The following is a 25,058-nucleotide window of genomic DNA, read 5'->3' as shown; positions in this document are numbered from 1 at the left end:
ACAGGTGCTGGGGGACGGTCTGGCTGGATGGGGCATCCTGCATCAGCTCAGCCAGCGTGGCCAGACCCAACCTTCTCAGTGTGGTGGACAGGTAGAAACTCAGCACGTAGTGACACTTGGTGTTTGGATACCTTTTCTTTGTAGTAGTTTGATACAACTAAGCGGCTTGCTAGGCCATTTCAGAGGACAGTTTAGAGTCATCCACACTGATGTCACACCGGGTAACGAGAGCAGGTTTCCTTCCGTAAAAGAACATTACTGAACCAGATGGGTTTTTACGACAATGCGACAGCTTCATGGTCACTTTTACTGATACCAGCTTTATATTTCCAGATTTTTAAAAACTGAATACAAATTCTCAAACTGACACAGTGGGATTGAACTCACATTCTCTGAATTATTAGTCCAGTAACCTAGCCACTACAGTACTGTACCCATCTTTTTTTACAATTTGATTTTTACATTTATTCTCCTCCCCATTTTAAAAATTACTTTCTTCTCTGTCCATTTTTCCTTTTGTTCAGATACAAATGTTTTGTGGCATATATGTGACCACATGACATTAACAGATACATAGAAATAGGTATACGGTTAGGTAGCACTATATAGAACCAGGGCTGAAAATACTCCTTGGCAGATGGTTGCAAGCCAAATAGCTGAGGCAGGGTAGGGACATGGAGCCCACTGAGCAGAAATGGCAGAGAGCTGACTTGTTTGTTTTTATGTATATAACAGCATTGTTCGGGCTAGCTTTGTTTGGTGATAGGATATCTATGATTCCAAACCTGCAGAGTTTGCAGTAGTGGCTTGTGGTATGTGCTTCATGAATGTTGTGTGCACATGTTAACTCCCCCTCGCACCTGTGGGCTGACAGTTAGGCCTTTCTGGCTCTTTGTTCCTCACCTGCATACATGTCTTTTTTCAGTCTCACTGCTCATTTTTCTTTCCTAACTTCCTGCTGCTGTCCATACTGGTTTAATTCTTTTCCATTCCAAAACTACCAAACATAGATTGACTGGCCATTACATTGCTGTTTGCGGGATTTTGCTGTGTGCCAAATGATTGCTTAATTTATCTATATAACAATACTCACAGCTCTTCAAGGTGATTCATTGTGTGCTGCTTGGACCAGGTAGATAGGCTGTAATGTGTTTTTTTTCCTCCAGTCCTATACAACAACAACTTTCATTTATATCGCGCCTTTAACATAGTAAAGCATCCCAAAGCCCTTCACAGGAGCGTTAACAAACAAAATTGGACACCGAGTCACATAACATCCAGGCTTGGGCTGATAAGTGGCAAGTAACATTCGCGCTAGATAAGCGACAGGCAATGACTATCTCCAACAAGAGAGAGAGTCTAACCACCTCCCCTTGACATTCAACGGCATTACCATCGCCGAATCCCCCACCATCAACATCCTGGGGGTCACCATTGACCAGAAACTTAACTGGACCAACCATATAAATACAGTGGCTACAAGAGCAGGTCAGAGGCTGGGTATTCTGCAGCGAGTGACTCACCTCCTGACTCCCCAGAGCCTTTCCACCATCTACAAGGCACAAGTCAGGAGTGTGATGGAATACTCTCCACTTGCCTGGATGAGTGCAGCTCCAACAACACTCAAGAAGCTCGACACCATCCAGGACAAAGCAGCCCGCTTGATTGGCACCCCATCCACCACCCATCCACAGGATGCACTGCAGCAACTTGCCAAGGCTTCTTCGACAGCACCTCCCAAACCCGTGACCTCTACCACCTAGAAGGACAAGAACAGCAGGTACATGGGAACAACACCACCTGCACGTTCCCCTCCAACTCATACACCATCCCGACTTGGAAATATATCGCCGTTCCTTCATCGTCGCTGGGTCAAAATCCTGGAACTCCCTTCCTAACAGCACTGTGGGAGAATCTTCACCACACGTACTGCAGCAGTTCAAGAAGACGGCTCACCACCATCTTCTCAAGGGCAATTAGGGATGGGCAATAAATGCCAGCCTCGCCCACATCCCATGAACGAATAAAAAAAAAAGAGATATTAGGACTGGTGTCCAAAAGCTTGATCAAAGAGGTAGGTTTTAAGGAGCGTCTTAAAGGAGAGAGAAGTAAAGAGGTGCAGAGGTTTAGAGAGGGAATTCCAGAGCATCAGGCCTAGGCAGCTAATGACACCTCCAGCAATGGTGGAGCGATTAAAATCGGGGATGCGCAAGAAGCCGGAATTGGAGGAGCGCAGATATCTTGGAGGGATGTAGGGCTCAAGGAGTTTATAGAGGGGCAAGGCCATAAAGGGATTTGAAAACAAGGATGAGAATTTTAAAATTGAGGCATTGCCAGAACACTCTTATGTTCTTATATAAAACATTGAGACTTTGAGAGACGTGATAATGTATTATATAAATGTAACTTTCTTCTTTACCAAACATGAACGGAGAGAGAACTTGCATTTTTATAGCATCTCACCTCACAATTCTCATGACTGGTATCGAGAAGGCTCCTCCAGAATTTTGTATATATGTTGTTCCTGAGAGACTATCTGGAGACATGGGGCCTACTTACAGATGTTTGTCTCCATCGCCAACTTGATTTCACGACCACCTGTATTGAAACCTCCGCCTTCAAAAGCTTTCTCAAAGACTGTTGTCACGTCTCCAAATTGTTCTGCTACCGCTTGGTCTGTCTCTCTCTCTGCTATGTGCAACTCCCTGGGACATTTTATTACTACAAATGCGCCATACAAATGCAAGTTGTTCTTGTTTTATCGAGCCCAATTCCTCCACAGACCCATGCACAATTACTTTCTATCCCCGGCTGTGTTCCAGCCACTCAGTGTTCTAACAGGTAAATTTTAAGCTAGGCTACATGAAATATCTTGCCAATCTCCAGGGGAATACAGGCAAAACCCCTGAGTATTAAGCGTGCTTTACTGGCCCCAATTTACTCCTGACCAGTTGTAAAGGGTATTGGTCCATCTCCCAGCGCCACATGCATTACATAGACCCGTATTTATTTGTCTTTTAAAGAGCTCTGGGATTATACCACATATTATTTCCCATATTTCAGTGGAGCGTGTTAAAGATTGATTTCACTGAAAACAACCTTGCACTAGTTAAAAAGGCGGGCTAACAAACCACTATCAGTTCTACATTTAGACCCTGCTGATTTGAATAGTTGAACCCATCTCCACTGACACAGTGGAGATCACTGTAGGGGACGCTGCAGATCTGTCTCAGCCTCAGCGCCGCTATATCACATGGCTCCAGCTGATGGTTGCCAGGCAGAGTTTGCGAACCCTTTTTACTGAAAGATGAGTGAATATTATAGCTGTAAACTGAGCACCCATACAGCATGAAGTAATATCACTCGCCTGGGACACTTAGGGAACATTGCGATTTGTCTTTCTTTCCCTTGCTTGTGAAGCTGCAGAATGCAATGCAATGCAATGAACGTGTTGGAACCAATGCCATTACATTAGGAATATTCGCTTCAGGGAAATTGGGAGGCACATGACACTGAAACCAAGAAGCAATAGATGACTTTTACAAGATTTCTTTTTCTGAGTAAGTATCCTATTTAACAACCGTTTATGCATTGGATTGTGCATTGGATTTTATAACCGTACGATTTTTTTTCATATAAGAACCGTATTAAGTTGCGTCTGAGCTGAGAGGTGAAGTTTTTAATCTGTTAACCTTTTTCTTCGTGTAACACAACGAACTAATTCCACGGTATCCGTCAGTGAAATAATGGGGAAATGCTAATCAGATAGCTAATTCATACAATTACTATAATCAACTAATTTCTCATGTGTGTGAGAGAAAGAAATGTGCTTGTGCCAGTGCATTTTTGAAAAAATATATACAAAAATAATTCATTTGAACATATAAAGGCCCTGGAATCGTGATGGAATGTATTCCTTTATAAATGAAGCAATGGATTTAAAAATTGCAGCTATACATTGCCCACACATCATTTTAGATTAGAAATTGGAAAGTATTTGTTTTATGCAAATAAATGTAGTGACTCACTCAGTGAACGTTGCAAAGTAAATCCCTGGTCGTTTACTTACAATGTGCATACAAACGATTAGCACATGATTAAATCGGTAGATAGCAGCCAGCAAGCAACGCTCAAAATTGATTTCTGTCTAGCATTTTCTTGAAATCAGAAGATGTTGCTTGAATTTGAAACTGTCAAAATTGTTATGGCTTTGAGATCTTATTAATCACACCATCTCGTTGATATCAGTGTTCAACGATTCTTAGCGTTTTTTTAATCTGCAGCTGTTGCCTACTGGCATTGTTCACCTTCGGTGTACTGTTCCTTCAGTGTATTGTTCATTCCGCCTATTTATAACTAGACTTTTTAAAACAAACCATCGGCTATTCACTATTGAATAATACTTTCCGCTTCCGTATAATTGAATCCGTTTTCAAATCAAGTCATTCATTTCAGTTATTTGAGATATATAAATGTCAATATCTCAACTAAATGTAAAATTGTTTTTGAACATAGAAAAAAATATAGTACAGCGTGAGAAAAAAATTCTTATTTTTGGATTTTAAAACCGCAGACAATGGTTCATTGTTTTTGCAAAATATTCATCCTGATTATAGAGGCAAGATATAGGGAAGCAGACTAGTTATTGGGGAGGGAAAAGGGGGTGGGATTCCTTTGAATGTTATCCACTTTGAAGATATTCAAGTTTTTACAGAGGATGTCAATTTCAGGAGCATGTAAATTATGCACGGACGCTGCTCAGCTCCCTTTGCCATCTTTGGGTTCCTGCAGAACACTGGGATGAAGAGCAGAGTTCAGTGCATGAGTATCTGGAATTAACCCCTTCTGGAAAAAAACTTTAAAATGTTCCTCCTGGGAGGAACAGTTGGCTTCCTTAACTTTTATCAGTACAGCAGAAAAAAAAAGTGACAACTGTGGGAATCTGAAACTGATATACATCTGAAAAATGCTAAAAAGGAATTGGAAATAAGTACTTTTCAGTTCAACTCAGAGAACAAGAACACAGAAAAAAATCTCTGAAAATGCCAAACAAAAAAGAGGCAGAATATGAGAAGCTAAATGAGGACTGAAATGTTTGGATTTTGAATCTTTATGGCCTTGAAATAACAACATGATATACTGATGTATGAATGCTTAACACATTCGTCTGAAATTCCTCCTCTGCCATTTCAGGAGAGGCATTAACCAATTCATTTTAAACAAATTTCAGGTGAATATTTTAAGCTTTCATAAGTTAGTATCCATTTATTAGTTGTGAAGCACTTTGACATGTCCTCATGACATTATACGATGTTATATAAAGGCAAATTCTTCAAGTTCACATCCTATAGTTTAATTCCAGGGCCATCATATTTCTATTGTATGCATTAAGTATACATTTACCAATTTAAAATTCTTAACTGTTGTGGAGTTTTAAATTATGTTTAGCCAGAGGTCTGTCATATTTCCATGATAAAATATATAATTTTTAAGATATGTACACACTCTTTTGGTATACTCGAATGGTATGTTGGCCTTCATTGCAAGAGGATTTGAGTACAGGAGCAGGGATGTCTTACTGCAGTTATACACAGCCTTGGTGAGACCACATCTGGAGTATTGTGTGCGGTTTGGTCTCCTTATCTGAGGAAGGATTTCCTTGCCATGGAGAGAGTGCAACGAAGGTTTACCAGACTGATTCCTGGGATGGCAGGACTGACGTATGAGGAGAGATTGGGTCGACTAGGCCTATATTCACTAGAGTTTAGAAGAATGAGAGGTGATCTCATCGAAACATATAAAATTCTAACAGGACTAGACAGACTAGATGCAGGGAGGATGTTCCCGATGGCTGGGGAGTCCAGAACCAGGAGTCACAGTCTCAGGATACGGGGTATGCCATTTAGAACAGAGATGAGGAGAAATTTCTTCACTCAGAGGGTGGTGAACCTGTGGAATTCTCTACCACAGAAGACAGTGGAGACCAAGTCATTAGATATATTCAAGAAGGAGATAGATATATTTCTTAATGCTAAAGGGATCAAGGGATATGGGGAAAAAGCAGGAACAGGGTACTGAGTTAGACTATCATCCATGATCATTTTGAATGGCGGAGCAGGCCCAAAGGGCCGAATGGCCTACTCTTGCTCCTATTTTCTATGTTTCTATGTTTCTTACTGGGGTACGTTAGTTTATTTTTCTTAGTAGTTCTCCCAGTCCACTTCCTTCTATGGCCTACTTGCAGGTCACCTCCAATGCAGCTCTTGACTCATCACCAAAAAGCAGACAAGAATTAATGGTAACATTGCTGAGTTACCAATCTCGGCTGTGTTTCTACAGTGCTGTGCTAAGGAGAGGCTAGGGTGGAGTTTAGGACCTAGACAGAAAATTGGTGCTCCAACATATTATGCCACCCAATAAAATATTTTTCTTTAGGAAATCATAAATCACCAAATTCTTTACTACTGACTTCCCTGCTGATAAAAGGCTAGAAATTAGTTGGTAATATTAACAAATGAACAGTTAACACTTCAAATAACATTCCTCCCTTTGCTGAATGGCATTCTAAATAGGTTAATGTCTTCATTAAAATAGCGGAATGAAAAATTAGATACAAATTTAAGCATTTGTACAAAATTATTATCCACAACAATTCTAGGGTGTGGTTTATTTTAATTTTTTTTATTCATTCATGGGATGTGGGCGTTGTGGTATGGCCAGCATTTATTGCCCATCCCTAATTAGCCTTTAGAAGGTGGTGGTGAGCCACCGCCTTGAACCGCTGCAGTGTTAATTACTAATCCTTAAAAGTTTAAGATTGAAATTTGTTTTAATACATTGGAATACAATCATACAGTGTAAGCAAGATTTCTTCCTCTAACAAAATGGATCTTTTTTTAAAGTCACAATTTGATATAATTTTGCATCAGTGTAGCTTAATGGAAAATCAGGTGCATTATTTGTAGCATCATAGTGAGAAAAGCAGGGATACTCACCAGCAAAGTATGGATATTATTTATTGTTAAAATAACATTAAGGTACATTATTAACAATTCTAAAGGAATATTGTTTCACGAAGAGCACAATATTCAGTTAAGAATTCTATATTGAAAGTCATTAGTCTACTGCACCTTTCTTTTTTAAGATCATTTGTTCGTAAAAATTATACAAACATTGAAATTGCAGCACAGAAGGAGGTCATTCCCATTGTGGTGGAGTTGGTGCTACCTCTTCAACTGGGTCTTATCTATTCTAATCCCATTTCCCACATCCTTTTTATATCCTTTCTTTTCAAATACTTATCCAATTCCATTTTAAGTTATGATACAATCTCTGCTTCAACAGCCACTTATGGTAAAGATGTGGCAGTATTTTTATTTTTTCTTAATTTGCTTCATTCAGAGAACTTTACTTAACTTCAGCAGGACAGGTCATCCATATTACAAGAATGATATCTTCTATCCAGAAAAGTAATATGTGTGAGCATTTTTTTTGTCACATCCTATTCCCTGCATTCCCATGGAACAAGGACTCCATTCTACTGTTGATTAGTGACAGCCACTCATTGATTGAGGTTTTGGATTATTAATGAGGAAATGTCATTTAGGCCCAAGTCCACACAAGGTTTAAGGCTCATGGGACATGCTTTGGAAGTCTCATTTTAAACAAAAAGGTAATCTGTGATCATAGTGCAGTTGGAGTTGGCCTTATGAGGACCCTGAGAGAGATCACCAAATATTCAGCAACGTACAAGAGAGCTAATTTCCATTCCATTTGAATAAACATCTTTGTTAGATTCTAGAAAAAGCCAAAATTATAAAAGCTGAAGAGTTGAATTGACTTGAGGGAAAACTGGATACTATCTAGTGTTCTTTCTCATTCTTTAAAATGAACTACTGTAGTAGAGTATTTAGTATTTTAGTTCACAAAAGTATGATCGTCCAGTGCTTATTCATGCTTCCTTCAGAAGAAGAGGCGATCAAGTATCAGCGATAAAGAGCTACTATTAAAATATTGTCTGAGGTTACAATGTTATATAGAGTTAATGTTTTGTGTGCTATTTATTCCATCGGAGTAACTGATACTTTGTCACTTATCATCAATTACTGATTTTACACAAGAGAAGTGTAGTCAACCAGGTGGGGGAAAACGAAGAGGCAGTGAGTGAGCACTCAGCACTAAATAAGGCTTAAGCTTTCAGTTAAGGGATACAACATGAGGCATATTATAGGCCAATGATTAATGCGATAATGAAATAATGCAACATGACAGCTTGTTCTAATTAGAATCAATGATTCTTTTCTAGTTAGATTAAGAAGTTGAAAGATACATAGGAAGGCATTTCTTTCAATTCCTTTCCAATTATGCCAAAGTTGGCAACAATCAAATAATGTGTATACGACTAATAGTGCTTCTGTAACTGAATTCTGATGAACATATAAGTGGTTAAGAAGCGTTTTTTAGATCAAGAATTCCATAGCTGCTGTAAATATAGAAGTGGCAGTCTTCACAACTGTCTCATAGAAAGCATGCTTTGCAGTTGACATAAATATCGCCTGTTGATTTTCCTCCTCTCAACATAAAATAATCAGTTTTACAGGGCACCTCACTTAAGTATTCATTAAATTAATTGCCAGTGTGGCTGGTAGATTGTCGTGACAGATCACTCTGGAGTATTAATCCATGAAAATGTGATTGTGTAGCAAACATTCTCACTGTTATGCTACTTATGTACTGGAATTCTTTACAGTAAGTATAGTTATTATAACATGACTCAAAATAAAAATCACATTCATAAGATAAGTACAGATGGCCATTTGGCCCTTTTCAGCTGTGCCATGTAGAAAAATCTATATTCCTCAATCACAACCTACATTTGCTCCAGGTTCCCCAATGCCTCAAATTTAGAATTTGCATTCTCATGTTAAAATCCTTTCAAGACCTTGCCCCTCTCTATCTCTATAGCCTCTTTCAGCCCTACAACCAGCACCACTGCCCCCACCAAACTCTCCATTCCTCTAACACTGGCCTCTTTTGCATTCCCCCCCTTCATCCCACCATTGGCAGCTATGCCTTCAGCTGTCTAGGCCCCACACTCTGGAATTCTTTGCCAAACCCTTCTGCCTCGCCACCTCCTTCCCCTCCTTTAAGACACTCCTAAAGATCCACCTCTTTGGCAATGCTTTCGGTCATCCCACCTGGTATCTCCTTCTTTGGCTCAGCATCCATTTTATTCTGATTATGCCTCTTTTTTATGTTAAAGGCACTATATAAATGCAAGTTGATGTTGAAAATTTTTTTAATACACACAGCCAACTAGGATATTCAAGTTTAGTATGCAATACAATATAAAATGTTCATTAGCAAATGTTACTGTACCAGTGGTCTGGGAGAGAAGAAATGCTGCAAGATAACAATGCAACCCTAAGTAGGAGAGAGGCTATTGAATCCTAGTCATGGCCAGGTAATCTGGTGGGATTGGGGAACTGACTGGGGAGAGGAGATAATTTTCTGAACTGTTCCAGCATGCCTCCTAGCATAACAATAAGAATCAGCGTTGTCGCTGTCTGCAATAATGACTCTGGAGTTCAAAGGGGAACCACTACACATTGAATGGGAAAATAGAGAGTTGAACTAAACAAAGGCTGCTGAAGAAATTATAATCAACCAAGATTACAATGAGTGCTTTGGAAGATTTGTGAACCAAAACTATGGCCAGCAGTGAGGGATGTATTTTTAACATTATCAGAAGGAATATTTCTATCTGAATTCATTAAGATGTTTGCCAAAATCCTTTATTTTCTATATTAATGTAACTCTGGAAACATATGTAAACATATTTATGGAATAAAGAACTTGTGCACAGGTTTAACTGAACACACATGGTGCATGTGAGTCTAATAAGTTCCGATGTTTTGGCACCAATTAAATTTATTCTCATGAGCTGCACTCTGCCTCAGGGAATCAAAAGCTGGGAACAAGATGCTAGTAAGAAGAGGAAACAATGATTTTTTTAAGGTTTTAATATTGTCCATTGAGCAAAGCATTAAAAACACCATAGGTATATTTTTTACAAATAATTTTGAAACTATATTAAAACAAGAGTATTTTGTAAATTATGAACGAGTGTTGCCTCTACTAAACTAAAAACATATTGATATGGTTCACTTACATTTAAGTCATGTTATTAAAATGAACCATCCTTTGGCATCTAACCACATAACTGAACTAAAGCCAACATTAAGAAGGAATGTCACAGCAAATTAGCATTTGTATTAGAATCTCATTAACATAATATTTAATTGACGTTCAAGTGTGTGGGGTCAGAAATAGTGTTAGAGCCTGTAATTTCATTAACAGTGGGGTCTGAATGAAACAGCTTTTAGTAAATATAGATGGGGGAATAAGTAAGTTTCGTTAAGTTAGTTTAATATTGTTCATTTTGTGTAATTTCCGTTGTGTCAGATAATAGTAAACCATAAATTACATTAAATGCATTAACAATTTCCAATAATTCTTATGAATGTATATGTAGAATAGTGGCTAACTGGGAGTGACTATAAGGCAGATTCAGACCGCAATTGGGAGCTTGAAAGCTTTATAACTATAATCAGAACTACAAACATTAGAGACAGCTATAAAATCACTCCTTAGCACAGCGTTGTCCAATAGAAATTGCTGATTAGCCACAGATGTGGCTACAGCGACACTGTTTTAGCCATATGCACTAATTTTAATTTAAAACACCTTACATACATTCACACAATACAGATAAATGCACTGCACATGTATATTTACTTAACAATCATCTACCACCGTTCACTTACCAAGGAAGTAAGGCACTCAACATTCAAAAAAACACGTGCATACACTGCTTTTTGACTTACCGTTTTACCAAAAAATACACAGAGGTTAAAGTACATTTGCATACGCCGTGCAAATACAAGAATTGAGATCACATGCCTAACAATGGTGTCTATTACTCATTTTTTATTTACTAATCAGAAATGCAATTAGCCACATCTGGATTCCCGATTAGCTACACATGGCTTGTGGCTAACAAATTGGACAACGTTGCTTTAGCATCTGTTATTTATAATACTAACAGATCTTTTGTAGTGTTGCTTATGGGTAATCTGAGATCTGGAACACAGCTGTGGAGGTAGAAATTCTGGTCTGTTTAGGGCCCGGAATTAGCACATTGTGGGCAGAGGAGAGGAATTTGGGGTGTGTTTTTGGTCTGTTTTTGCCAGGTTTCCGCTCCCTTGGGCTCACTGAGAAATTCTACTCCAGGGCAGGTGCTTCCTCTGCCCAGCCTATTCCATCATGCTGGCACTTTTGAAGACAAGTCTGGTGGGATGCTGGGCTCCTCTGGAAATCCCACCAGTTTCTCCCAGCGCACAGCCAGCATGAAGTAAGCATATTTGCTGAACAGCAGCCATATGTGGGGCCTACAATGCCATATCCAATTAGCAGTTGATCTCAGAGACAACGATTCATCAGGGCAACAGTAAAACACCAAGGGAGCAACTATCATTTGAAATTCTTACCTATGGATACATATGGCAGATCGCTGATGAAACAGAAAGGTGCCACTTTGGAATTTCAGTTCCCCTACGGGCACACCAGTAACATCAGAAACACCATGGGCATCCACCCCTATTATTCAATGACCTGTCCCCGCGATTTGTGGTGAGATGGGCAGGCTGAAGTTCCACCCTGCCACTTTATGGCAAGCGAGTGGGGCTCCCAGAATTTCTGGGCTGTTATGTTTAGTTACGAACCTGGTCTGTCCCTTTTAAGGCGACTTCTCAAGTATTCCCTGAGGAAATGGAAAAAAAAAGTAAATCCATGTAACTGTTGCTTTTTATAAACCAGAGGTCACTCAGAGGGCATTTGTTATTCCTTGTAAAGAAAGTGCCTCATCATATCTCTCGGGATGTTCCAAACCATTCCACATACAATTCATTACTTTAAAATGCAGTTATTGTTGAGAAGATGAACACAGCAAGGTCCTACATACAGTAGTGTCTCTATCGCTATTCCTAACAAGACGTTGTACTAAAACATCCAGTAAATAACGTGCCCTTTACTTTTACCAGTCACCAACTACAAAGGGAGTGGTGTTTATGGATGTTCAGATAAAAATTGTAATGTGACTGGTTGAAGGTTCTTGACTTCCATACAGCAATAGTAGCTCACAATGTGCAGTGCCTCAAAGCAGGGCGAAAATAAGACCAAAATAACTGTGCAGTACTTACCACCCTACTCCATCCCACCACCATTTTGGAGCAGGCCAGGAAATAGTCATCCATTGCTCCCACCCAAAACAGGTGGGGCCTCATTAATCCATGCAAATCAGGGGCCTATAATTTAAAGGGACTGCTGGAGTCCCCTCTGAAAATGCTCCAGGTAAGTTCTTTTAAGGATTTATGTGGGACCAGGAAGAGCATATATATATATACATATATGTTGGAGGGTGCGTGATCCTATTTGCACACATAGCACTTGTGCTGGCAGTAACATTGCCAGTCCCTGTATCCATGCCTTGGTACATGAAAACATTCAAAGCTGAAAATGAAAAGTCCTGACAGGATTACTGAAAATATATCAATTAATCTGTGAAAAGACTTGGAATGAACTCAGAAGCAGTACATATTTCTGATGCTGTCCTTAACAAGAAAGTGAACTAAGACATCCAGTAAATAACGTGCCCTTTACTTTTACCAGTCACCAACTACAAGGGGAGTGTTGTTTATGCATGTTCAGACAAAAATTGTAATGTGACTAGTTGAAGGTTCTTGACTTCCATACACCAAACAGTGCTCTCATTTTGATGTGCAGCAATAGCAGCTCACGGTGTGCAGCACCTCAAAGCAGATGCACAACCCTGTGGTTATCTGAGTTGAGCCACACATAACAAACACCTGGAGCAAATTCTGTATAGGAGATGATACAAATCAGAAAGTGTAGCTAAATGTCTTTGCAACATATAGCATATTAACCTGCTTTACTTACCTAACAGAAGTATTTTCTGCAAATATGATGTAATTTGGTGCTTCACTGTATGGACGTAGAATCATAGAATGGTTACAGCACAGAAGGGGGCCATTCAGCCCATCGAGCCTGTACCGGCTCTTTGTAAGAGCAATCCAGTTAGTCTCTTTCCCCGTAGCCCTGCACATTTTTTCTCTTCCAGTACTTATCCAATTCCTTTTTGAAAGCCACGATTGAATCTGCTTCCACCACCCTTTCAGGCAGCGCATTCCAGATCATAACTACTCACTGAGTAAGAAAGTATTTCCTCATGTTGTCTTTGGTTCTTTTGCCAATCATCTTAAATCTGTGTCCTCTGGTTCTCAATCCTTCCGCCAATGGGAAAAGTTTCCCTTTATTTACTTTATCTAAACCCTTCATGATTTTGAACATTTCTATCAAATCTCTTCTTGACCTTCTCTGCTCTAAGGAGAACAATCCCAGCTTTTCCAATCTCTCCACATAACTGAAGTACCTCATCCCTGGAACCATTCTAGTAAATTTTTTCTCCACTCTCTAAGGCCTTCACATCCTTCCTAAAGTACCGTGCCCAGAATTGAACACAATACTCCAGCTGTGGCCGAACCAGTGTTCTATAAAGGTTTGACATAACTTCCTTGCTTTTGTACTCTGTGCCTCTATATATAAAGCTCAGGATCCCCTAAGCTTTTTTAACCGCTTCCTCATCCTGTCCTGCCACCTTCAAAGATTTGTGCACACATACCCCCAGGTCTCTCTGTTCCTGCACCCTCTTTAGAATTGTACCATTTCGTTTATATTGCCTCTCCTCATTTTTCCTGCCAAAATGTATCACTTCTCACTTCTCTGCATTAAATTTCATCTGCCATGTGTCCGCCCATTCCACCAGCCTGTCTATGTCCTCTTGATGTCTATCACTATCCTCCTCACTGTTTACTACACTTCCAAGTTTTGTGACATCTGCAAATTTTGAAATTGTGCCCTGTACAACCAAGTCCAAGTCATTAATATATATCAAAGAAAGCAGTGGTCCTAGTACCAACCCCTGGGGAACACGACTGTATACCTTCCTCCAGTCCAAAAAACAACTGTTCACCATCACTCTGTTTCCTGTCACTTAGCCAATTTCATATCCATGCTGCCACTGCCCTTCTTATTGCATGGGCTTCAATTTTGCTGACAAGCCTATTATGTGGCACTTTATCAAACGCCTTTTGAAAGTCCATATACACAACATCAACCACATTGCCCTCATCATCCACTTCATTCCCCAGAACTAGATCCAGCAATGCCTCCTTCCGCATTGGGCCAGAAACATACTGATCAAGAAATTTTTCCTGAACACACTTCAGAAATTCTTCCCCCTCTTTGCCCTTTACACTATTACTATCCCAGTCTATATTAGGATAGTTAAAGTCCCCCATTATCACTACCCTGTAGTTCTTGCACCTCTCTGTAATTTCTCTGCAAATTTGCTCCTCTATATCCTTCCCACTAGTTGGTGGCCTATAGAATACACCCAGTAGTATGATGGCGCCTCTATTGTTTCTTAACTCTAACCAAATAGATTCTGTCTTTGACCCCTCAAGGACATCCTCTCTTTCTAGCACTGCAATATTCTCCTTAACCAATACTACAGAATGCGCAGAAAAATAATGTTACATTACTAACAGGCTGGAAGGAAAGGTTTCCTCAATTAAGAAAGAAAGAAAGCACTTGCATTTATATAGCACCTTTCATGACCTCATTGTGTCCAGCTGTTGTGATATGTGGAAACACCATAGGGCCAATTTTACTTCCATCCGCCTGATGTAAACAGAGCAGGAGTGGCCCGAAAATGGCGTTGGTCATTTACCGCCCCATTTACTCTGCCGATCCAGCCGCTGTCATCTTGGATAGAGTTCTGAGATGGGCGGCCGGAGTACTCGCTGTTTCAGGTGGGGGGCTACTTGTAATATGCAAATCAGGATTCTTTGGCGTACATAAGATCCTGATTGTAATTTTGAGATACAAATTGACAGAGCATGTGTTGGGCAGGCTGCAGTTAAAATCGGCTCTCGTTTGAACAGCTGATTCACCTGGATCTAATCCCATATGTGCTAAATTTTCTCCACATTCCTAAAAGCTGTATATTGTGGATTTAACCTCTAGAGCTGAACTTAATTTAATTGCAATATCTTAATATAAATTACTTGAAAGTCCTCTTAGGTTAAGTCGTCAAAAATCTCAATGTGACAGAAAGTGTCCCCCCATGGCCGACACTGACAGAAGGTCTTCCCCATGGCCTACACTGACAGAACATGTACCCAGCAGCCTACACTGACAGAACGTGTAGCCAGTGGTCTACACCTTTGACCACCATTTTTTTCTCAGTAATTGAAATTTCTAATGTCCAAAATAAGATTCTAAACAAAATACAAAATTCAAAAAAATACATATTTGACACTAATAATTTAATTTATCCACTGAATTGTCTTTTGTGCCTATTAATGCCTTCATTGAATTTTTTACTTGAAGGCCTGGGCCTCTTCCAAAAGCCTGGACTTGGACTTGATTTGTGCAGTTTGAACATGTGCAGCATACTTAATTTCCCAGCAGGCATCAGTACCATTTATTGTTGGAATATTTATCTTTAGCTTCCATCTGTTTCTGCTCATTTCTTTTTAAAATTTTCAGAAAGCTAGAGGACACTTTTTAAAAACTTTATTCAAGTGAAATTCGTATTGAGTATTTTCTTTTAAAACAGAGAGGCTGTGTGTGTATTTAAGTGTGTGCTCACACGCACATAAATGAGTGACGAAAAAAAGACAGATTTTATGGATTACACACCGATTGTACTTTTTGTTTTGTGTTCTATAAACTTCAGAAAATCTGTTAAACTGAGAGCTTTTTGTTATTGCTTGTGTTTTGCTGATAGTTACAAAATGTAAATTTTCTAATTAATTGACTCCTTTGAGACATGGAGAGCTAGATCGAGAGTGGGACTGAGTCTCTTTTTTTCATCCTAATTTGAGATTTTAATAAAAAAAACAAGTAAGTTGAATTTTGAAGAAACTAGATAGGAGGGAAATAGGGTGAGGAGGGAATCGATGGAGGGATGAGGTGAGTGACAGCAGATCAATGGGGAGGATACAGGAACTGAGCAACCAGTTCAAAGAGGAAAAGATAAGAGTAGCGATGGAAGAGAGGATGTGGTAAAAAGGGGATTATTGGGAAGGGGAAGGGAATGTGATGGAAGTGAAGGGGTGGGAGAAGCATAAGTAATGGGGAAGGGAGCTGCTGAGGACTTAAGGCCACATTTCCTTGGAACAACCACTGAAAAATGCAGCCCGCAGCCTTGGCTCCTTTTACTCCCTTCACACCATGTCATGTCAACCACGATCTTTCCTGCACCCCCCCCCCCAACCAAAAGGAAAGAAAAAAAAGATAGAGAGAGAAGCAGAGGACTGAAAAAGCAACTAAAAGAGAAGTGACTGTGAGAGAAACAAAAGAGAAGAGAAAAAGTAACAGCAACACGAAGACAACAGGTAAGATAAAGATCATGGCTTTGAAATTGAATCACGCAGTGTATATTTTCAGATGAAAAATGGGCGCTGAAGGGTCCAAGGTGGCTTGCAGCGTCTGCGCACTCATTCCACGCCCTATATGCGCCACATGCCATATTGGTTAAGGCACTCTGTAGTTGTCCACGACACTCACCTGAAATAGGCGTTGGGCCCATTGCTATGCAAACCAGGCCCAAAAACCTATTTCTGGCCCATTTCTGATACTGGATCATGAATGACAGCAGCATGCCCATGCAAACTGCGTTCAGTTTTCTCAGACGAACAGCAGCCAAACTAGGGGTATTTAAAGGGAAGGCTGCCACCAAAACTGTTGACAAAATATGTTTTACTTACCTGAAAGTGGAGCTATAAAGAGCAAGAGTACTTCTCTTGGCTCCATATTAAAACTACAGATCGCTGCCAGTCACCACTCGCCTCCTCCTCCCCTCCCAGGTCTCAAGGCAGGCCTGGTGCCAGCGTCACCACTGGCCGATCTTTGTCTTCTTCGCGACCAACGCACTGCCACTTGGGCTGCGACTGGCGTCCCCAGCACTCTGTTCATATCCTGATGACACAGAAGTACCAATGTCATGCTGCCATCTTACATGGCGAGGCAGTTCATTGTTGCTGCTCGATTCGCTCCTGAAGTCAGACGCGTACCAATTACTAGGCTCACATTCTCTGCCTTGGTCCAATGCCACAGGCGATTCACTGGCAAAACATTAAAATTCTTGAGTTAGTAATGCTGACATGCTGTAGTCCAGTGAAACCAATGCGTAACACTGTAAGAGTAATGATAATGTTTGTTGGTTGATAATGTCTTGGCTGCTCCATAGGTGGGGCTGGAACCTCTAAAATAAAAGTATTGCAAGATCGCCTATTATTCATCATCACTGCAAAGGTGGCACTGCAACCTTTCTCAGCCTGTTACAACAGTCACAGATAAAAGACATACCATTTCCTCTGACTAACCATGAGAAAAGCCATGGGAGATTCACTAGAGCTGAGAGGAGCCGAGCCGAGCGGAGGGAGCGTCCGATAAAAGGCGGGATTTCAGAGCGCTGAGAACAGCTGAGAGGAGCCGAGCCGAGCGGAGGGAGCGTCCGATAAAAGGCGGAATTTCAGAGCGCTGAGAGGAGCCGAGCCGAGCGGAGGGAGCGTCCGATAAAAGGCGGGATTTCAGAGCGCTGAGAACAGCTGAGAGGAGCCGAGCCGAGCGGAGGGAGCGTCCGATAAAAGGCGGGATTTCAGAGCGCTGAGAACAGCTGAGAGGAGCCGAGCCGAGCGGAGGGAGCGTTCGATAAAAGGCGGGATTTCAGAGCGCTGAGAGGAGCCGAGCCGAGCGGAGGGAGCGTCCGATAAAAGGCGGGATTTCAGAGCGCTGAGAACAGCTGAGAGGAGCCGAGCCGAGCGGAGGGAGCGTCCGATAAAAGGCGGGATTTCAGAGCGCTGAGAACAGCTGAGAGGAGCCGAGCCGAGCGGAGGGAGCGTCCGATAAAAGGCGGGATTTCAGAGCGCTGAGAACAGCTGAGAGGAGCCGAGCCGAGCGGAGGGAGCGTCCGATAAAAGGCGGGATTTCAGAGCGCTGAGAACAGCTGAGAGGAGCCGAGCCGAGCGGAGGGAGCGTCCGATAAAAGGCGGGATTTCAGAGCGCTGAGAACAGCTGAGAGGAGCCGAGCCGAGCGGAGGGAGCGTCCGATAAAAGGCGGGATTTCAGAGCGCTGAGAACAGCTGAGAGGAGCCGAGCCGAGCGGAGGGAGGGCCCGATAAAAGGCGGGATTTCAGAGCGCTGAGAACAGCTGAGAGGAGCCGAGCCGAGCGGAGGGAGCGTCCGATAAAAGGCGGGATTTCAGAGCGCTGAGAACAGCTGAGAGGAGCCGAGCGGAGCTGCGACCGAGTTCGAAGTGACGTCAGGAATCAGATCGGGACGCGACACAGGGGAGGCACCTGATTGGTGAGTAGGTTCAGGTGAGTATTTCTCCTTATCTACAGTAACTGAAGTAAAAGGAAAGGGAAGGTCTGCAGGTCTTATAGGAAGTAGCGTTTATTTTTTAGTGAATCAAGGTCCCTAGTGTAGTTAACATTCTCTAAATTGAGAACAATTTAAAGGAGTAAACTCCTTAAAGGGAGTGGTAAGTAGTTTTTCTTTCCTTTTTTTTTCTCTTGACATTGTAGTTGTTCTTAAGCTAATTTAAGGGTTAAGTCATGGCAGGAGATCCCAGCGCCGTGTCATGTTCCTCTTGTGGGATGTGGGAATTCAGGGCTCCTTCCTGTATCCCTGATTCCTTCACCTGCGGGAAGTGTGTCCAGCTGCAGCTATTGTTTGACCGCTTGACGGCTCTGGAGCTGCGGATGGACTCACTTTGGAGCATCCGCGATGCTGAGAAAGTCGTGGATAGCACGTTCAGTGAGTTGGTCACACCGCAGATAAAAATTACTGAGGGAGATAGTGAATGGGTGACCAACAGACAGAGGAAGAGTAGGAAGGCAGTGCAGGGGTCCCCTGCGGTCATCTCCCTCCAAAACAGGTATACCGTTTTGGATACTGTTGGCGGAGATGGCTCACCAGGGGAAGGTGGCAGTGGCCAGGTTCATGGCACCGTGGCTGGCTCTGCTGCACAGGAGGGCAGGAAAAAGAGTGGCAGAGCTATAGTGATAGGGGACTCGATTGTAAGGGGAATAGACAGGCGTTTCTGCGGACGCAACCGAGACTCCAGGATGGTATGTTGCCTCCCTGGTGCAAGGGTCAAGGATGTCTCGGAGCGGCTGCAGGACATTCTGGAGGGGGAGGGTGAACAGCCAGTTGTCGTGGTGCATATAGGCACCAACGATATAGGTAAAAAACAGGATGAGGTCCTACAAGCTGAATTTAGGGAGTTAGGAGTTAAACTAAAGAGTAGGACCTCAAAGGTAGTAATCTCAGGATTGCTACCAGTGCCACGGGTTAGTCAGAGTAGGAATGACAGGATAGCTAAGATGAATACATGGCTTGAGAGATGGTGCAAGAGGGAGGGATTCAAATTCCTGGGCCATTGGAACCGGTTCTGGGGGAGGTGGGACCAGTACAAATTGGACGGTCTGCATCTGGGCAGGACTGGAACCAATGTCCTAGGGGGAGTGTTTGCTAGTGCTGTTGGGGAGGGTTTAAACTAATGTGGCAGGGGGATGGGAACCGATGCAGGAAGTCAGTGGGAAATAAAGTGGTGACAGAAACAAAAGGCAGTAAGGGAGAGTGTACAGAACATGACCGGACAGATGGTCTGAGAAAGCAGGGCAAAGACCAAGGGAAGTCTAGATTAAACTGCATTTATTTCAATGCAAGAAGTCTGATGGGCAAGGCAGATGAACTCAGGGCATGGATGGGTACATGGGACTGGGATGTTATAGCTATTACTGAAACATGGCTAAGGGAGGGGCAGGACTGGCAGCTCAATGTTCCAGGGTACAGATGCTATAGGAAAGATAGAGCAGGAGGTAAGAGAGGAGGGGGAGTTGCGTTCTTGATTAGGGAGAACATCACGGCAGTAGTGAGAGGGGATATATCCGAGGGTTCGCCCACTGAGTCCATATGGGTAGAACTGAAAAATAAGAAGGGAGAGATCACTTTGATAGGATTGTACTACAGACCCCCAAATAGTCAACGGGAAATTGAGGAGCAAATATGTAAGGAGATTACAGACAGCTGCAAGAAAAATAGGGTGGTAATAGTAGGGGACTTTAACTTTCCCAACATTGACTGGGACAGCCATAGCATTAGGGGCTTGGATGGAGAGAAATTTGTTGAGTGTATTCAGGAGGAATTTCTCATTCAGTATGTGGATGGCCCGACTAGAGAGGGGGCAAAACTTGACCTCCTCTTGGGAAATAAGGAAGGGCAGGTGACAGAAGTGTTAGTGAGGGATCACTTTGGGACCAGTGATCATAATTCCATTAGTTTTAAGATAGCTATGGAGAAGGATAGGTCTGGCCCAAAAGTTAAAATTCTAAATTGGGGAAAGGCCAATTTTGATGGTATTAGACAGGAACTTTCAGAAGTTGATTGGGAGAGTCTGTTGGCAGGCAAAGGGACGTCTGGTAAGTGGGAGGCTTTCAAAAGTGTGTTAACCAGGGTTCAGTGTAAGCACATTCCTTATAAAGTGAAGGGCAAGGCTGGTAGAAGTAGGGAACCTTGGATGACTCGGGAGATTGAGGCACTAGTCAAAAATAAGAAGGAGGCATATGACATGCATAGGCAGCTGGGATCAAGTGGATCCCTTGAAGAGTATAGAGATTGCCGGAGTAGAGTTAAGAGAGAAATCAGGAGGGCAAAAAGGGGATATGAGATTGCTTTGGCAGATCAGGCAAAGGTGAATCCAAAGAGCTTCTACAAATACATAAAGGGCAAAAGGGTAACTAGGGAGAGAGTAGGGCCTCTTAAGGATCAACAAGGTCATCTATGTGCGGAACCACAAGAGATGGGTGAGATCCTGAATGAATATTTCACATCGGTATTTACGGTTGAGAAAGGCATGGATGTTAGGGAACTTGGGGAAATAAATAGTGATGTCTTGAGGAGTGTACATATTACAGAGAGGGAGGTGCTGGAAGTCTTAACGCGCATCAAGGTAGATAAATCTCCGGGACCTGATGAAATGTATCCCAGGACGTTATGGGAGGTTAGGGAGGAAATTGCGGGTCCCCTAGCAGAGATATTTGAATCATCCACCGCTACAGGTGAGGTGCCTGAAGATTGGAGGGTAGCAAATGTTGTGCCTTTGTTTAAGAAGGGCGGCAGGGAAAAGCCTGGGAACTACAGACCAGTGAGCCTGACATCTGTAGTGGGTAAGTTGTTAGAGGGTATTCTGAGGGACAGAATCTACAGGCATTTGGAGAGGCAGGGACTGATTAGGAACAGTCAGCATGGTTTTGTGAGAGGAAAATCATGTCTCACGAATTTGATTGAGTTTTTTGAAGGGGTAACCAAGAAGATAGATGAGGGCTGTGCAGTAGACGTGGTCTACATGGACTTCAGCAAAGCATTTGACAAGGTACCGCATGGTAGGTTGTTACATAAGGTTAAATCTCATGGGATCCAAGGTGAGGTAGCCAATTGGATACAAAATTGGCTTGACGACAGAAGACAGAGGGTGGTTGTCGAGGGTTGTTTTTCAAACTGGATGCCTGTGTCCAGCGGTGTGCCTCAGGGATCGGTGCTGGGTCCGCTGTTATTTGTTATTTATATTAATGATTTGGATGAGAATTTAGGAGGCATGGTTAGTAAGTTTGCAGATGACACCAAGATTGGTGGCATTGTGGACAGTGAAGAAGGTTATCTAGGATTGCAACGGGATCTTGATAAATTGGGCCAGTGGGCCGATGAATGGCAGATGGAGTTTAATTTAGATAAATGTGAGGTGATGCATTTTGGTAGATCGAATCGGGCCAGGACCTACTCCGTTAATGGTAGGGCGTTGGGGAGAGTTATAGAACAAAGAGATCTAGGAGTACAGATTCATAGCTCCTTGAAAGTGGAGTCACAGGTGGATAGGGTGGTGAAGAAGGCATTCAGCATGCTTGGTTTCATTGGTCAGAACATTGAATGCAGGAGTTGGGATGTCTTGTTGAAGTTGTACAGGGCATTGGTGAGGCCACACTTGGAGTACTGTGTACAGTTCTGGTCACCCTATTATAGAAAGGATATTATTAAACTAGAAAGAGTGCAGAAAAGATTTACTAGGATGCTACCGGGACTTGATGGTTTGACTTACAGGGAGAGGTTAGACAGACTGGGACTTTATTCCCTGGAGAGTAGGAGGTTAAGGGGTGATCTTATAGAAGTCTATAAAATAATGAGGGGCATAGATAAGGTCGATAGTCAAAATCTTTTCCCAAAGGTAGGGGAGTCTATAACGAGGGGGCACAGATTTAAGGTGAGAGGGGAGAGATACAAAAGGATCCAGAGGGGCAATTTTTTCACTCAAAGGGTGGTGAGTGTCTGGAACGAGCTGCCAGAGGCAGTAGTAGAGGCGGGTACAATTTTGTCTTTTAAAAAGCATTTGGACAGTTACATGGGGAAGATGGGTATCGAGGGATATGGGCCAAGTGCAGGCAATTGGGACTAGCTTAGTGGTATAAACTGGGCGACATGGACATGTTGGGCCGAAGGGCCTGTTTCCATGTTGTAACTTCTATGATTCTATGATTCTATGATATGTAAACTATACATTTGGGTAGGGCGCTCATTAAGAATGAGGCTTTGAGTTTCTCTAGAATTGTTACTATGGAGGTCCCAAACTTTTGGGATTCAGAAAGACAAATCCAACAATCTAATCCAAGTCTGCCATACCATCATACCTCCACTATTGTGCTAAAGAAAATGATCATCTGCTTACCTCTACACCAAAAGGGCCCACATACTGCTCACTGATCAGCATACAGACAGTGGCAGAAACAACAAATACCTAATCTGTCACTAGGTCACCAGAGAAAATGGGTGCAGTCTGGCAACTTGCAATGGCAGTGGAGAAGCCCCATTGCACTTGCAGGGGACATTTTATATTTTGGTGCCTTTTACAAATACACTAGGATTTGCTAAGAGGAACAAACCAATCAGAGTTTGAATTTATATAACATGCCCAAATTTCAGGTTTTCATGAATAAGTACATAAAATGCCAATATGGTTAACTTTGGGTTTGGAATCAATTTGACACATGCTAGCACTTATTTTTATGTTCTTCACTTTGTCCAGTCTTTCTTAGCAGTACAGAAAAATTAGCATATCCTAAAAGAATTAGACTTTTAACAGAAGAGACAATATCAACTTAATGCTTGGATGCAAATCACACACAAATTGGGTGAAGATTTCCAGAGTATTCAGTGTAGTAATATTTCCATGCAGTTTACAATTTTACTCCATCTAATGCACAGAGGAAATTTTTCCCCAGTGATAGTTAATTTAGTGCCTGAACTGATGAAAAGGAGAAACCTATGTCCAGTACTAGACTGGTTGTGTAGTAATTCTCTAATCAGTTGTCAGGCTGTTTTCAACCAAGGACAGTTACAGTTTAATTTTCTTCATAATAGGAAATGCCCAATTTGTTTAAAATATGATGTCCATATTACTTAATACAAAACCAACCTTTTAGCTTTTATTATGGTCAAAATAACATCTTTTTACAGATTTGTTTTATGACTGTGTTCTCAATACTTTTATTTTAATCATAGAAGTTACAACACAGGAGGCCCATTGTGCACGCACCAGTGCTAACTCTTTAGGTAGAGCTATCCGCTCTAATCTCATTTCCCTGTCCATTCCTTGTATCCAATTTAACTATAATTTTATCGTGAATCTGACCATTCCTTTAGTATTCCCGCTGCACAAATACTGAAGCTGTGAGATAGTACTTGTGTAGAAAGGTAACTGAACATTGGTTATCATTCCATTATGATCTATTCATTTAGTACGTCTTCTCTGACAGAGGAAGTGGTTGTATACAGATCACCGTGAAATCAACCCAGTCTTTAAAAGGGCTGCACAGAAACTAGACCACATTCATGCACATTAGTTTTTTGCAGAAACTGTTTATCATATCCTATCAGTACAGTCATCTTGTTTTGTCCCAAATTCATATCATTTCTAAATACAACAAAGCCAAAACCACACACTTGGAAAGTAGATTTAACATATGTACAGAATAACTGTGTCGTACACCAGTAACGAGTTGACATAAATGATATTTTTCGGAATGCTGAAGTCTTTGTCTTGTACCAGCCCACAACATGTGCAGAATTAGCACAGCCTTGTGTCAGTACAAGGCATTTGACATTAATATGACAAGCAAAGAATCATAGCGTTATTGCAGTCATATTTTGTGAGTCATTCCAACAAGAGTATGATTTGAAATTGTGTTTTCATCTCAAGCTTTGTTTCTTCGTTCTCGCCACTGCACAGTCAGTGGATAAAGCAGAGAAAGGGTGGTGGATATTTTGTGTCTGCTAACAGCATCTGAGTTAGCTGTGCCTGATCAGCCATCCATTAAGCTGTTGCACAAACACTGCATTTTATGTTTCTTAGCATAATGGCTTTTGGCGGAATCACTTAAATATTCAAATAAATGTTTAATGCAACTGCAGTGCTGAGACATGCTGTGAGACTGGGAAAATGGTTGAACCTAGAGCACAGGATAACATATTATTCTCCTTCACTTTCCCTTGCGCCAGAGGTAACGGTGCGGGAGCGGGGAGAGAAGCCATTGCAGGTGATTCTCTGGCTATGACTGGATAGATAAGAATGGAACCAGGCGAGGGCAGTCCCACCCAGCTGGATGATGGAGGAGAGGCATTAGAAGAGGATGGTGTGGTCAAACGAATCAAAGGCTGCAGACAGGTCGAGAAGGATCAGGAGGGATTGTTTACCACGATCACAGTCACATAGGATGTCATTTGTGACTTTAATAAGGGCCGTTTAAGTGCTGTGGCAGGGTCGGAAACCTGATTGGAGGGATTCAAACATGGAGTTG

At 41.9% G+C, this 25,058-nt stretch overlaps 1 protein-coding gene across 2 annotated transcripts in view; it reads left to right on the top strand.

The window, feature by feature from the left end:
• The first annotated feature begins 3,239 nt into the window (after positions 1-3,239).
• Positions 3,240-25,058, top strand: part of LOC137335234 (phosphoprotein associated with glycosphingolipid-enriched microdomains 1-like) — an 82,453-nt gene continuing 60,634 nt past the window's right edge. The window contains exon 1 of one of the 2 annotated variants that reach the window (XM_068000486.1): positions 3,240-3,560. The gene's annotated coding sequence lies outside the window, so the exon portion shown is untranslated. Of the gene's footprint in view, positions 3,561-18,318; positions 18,528-25,058 lie in introns of those variants that run through there. The other variant, XM_068000485.1, reaches the window with a different exon arrangement.

The sequence above is a fragment of the Heptranchias perlo genome, chromosome 19, assembly GCF_035084215.1.
Source record: "Heptranchias perlo isolate sHepPer1 chromosome 19, sHepPer1.hap1, whole genome shotgun sequence".
Taxonomy (NCBI): domain Eukaryota; kingdom Metazoa; phylum Chordata; class Chondrichthyes; order Hexanchiformes; family Hexanchidae; genus Heptranchias; species Heptranchias perlo.
This window is presented reverse-complemented; position numbering and strand designations above follow the sequence as displayed.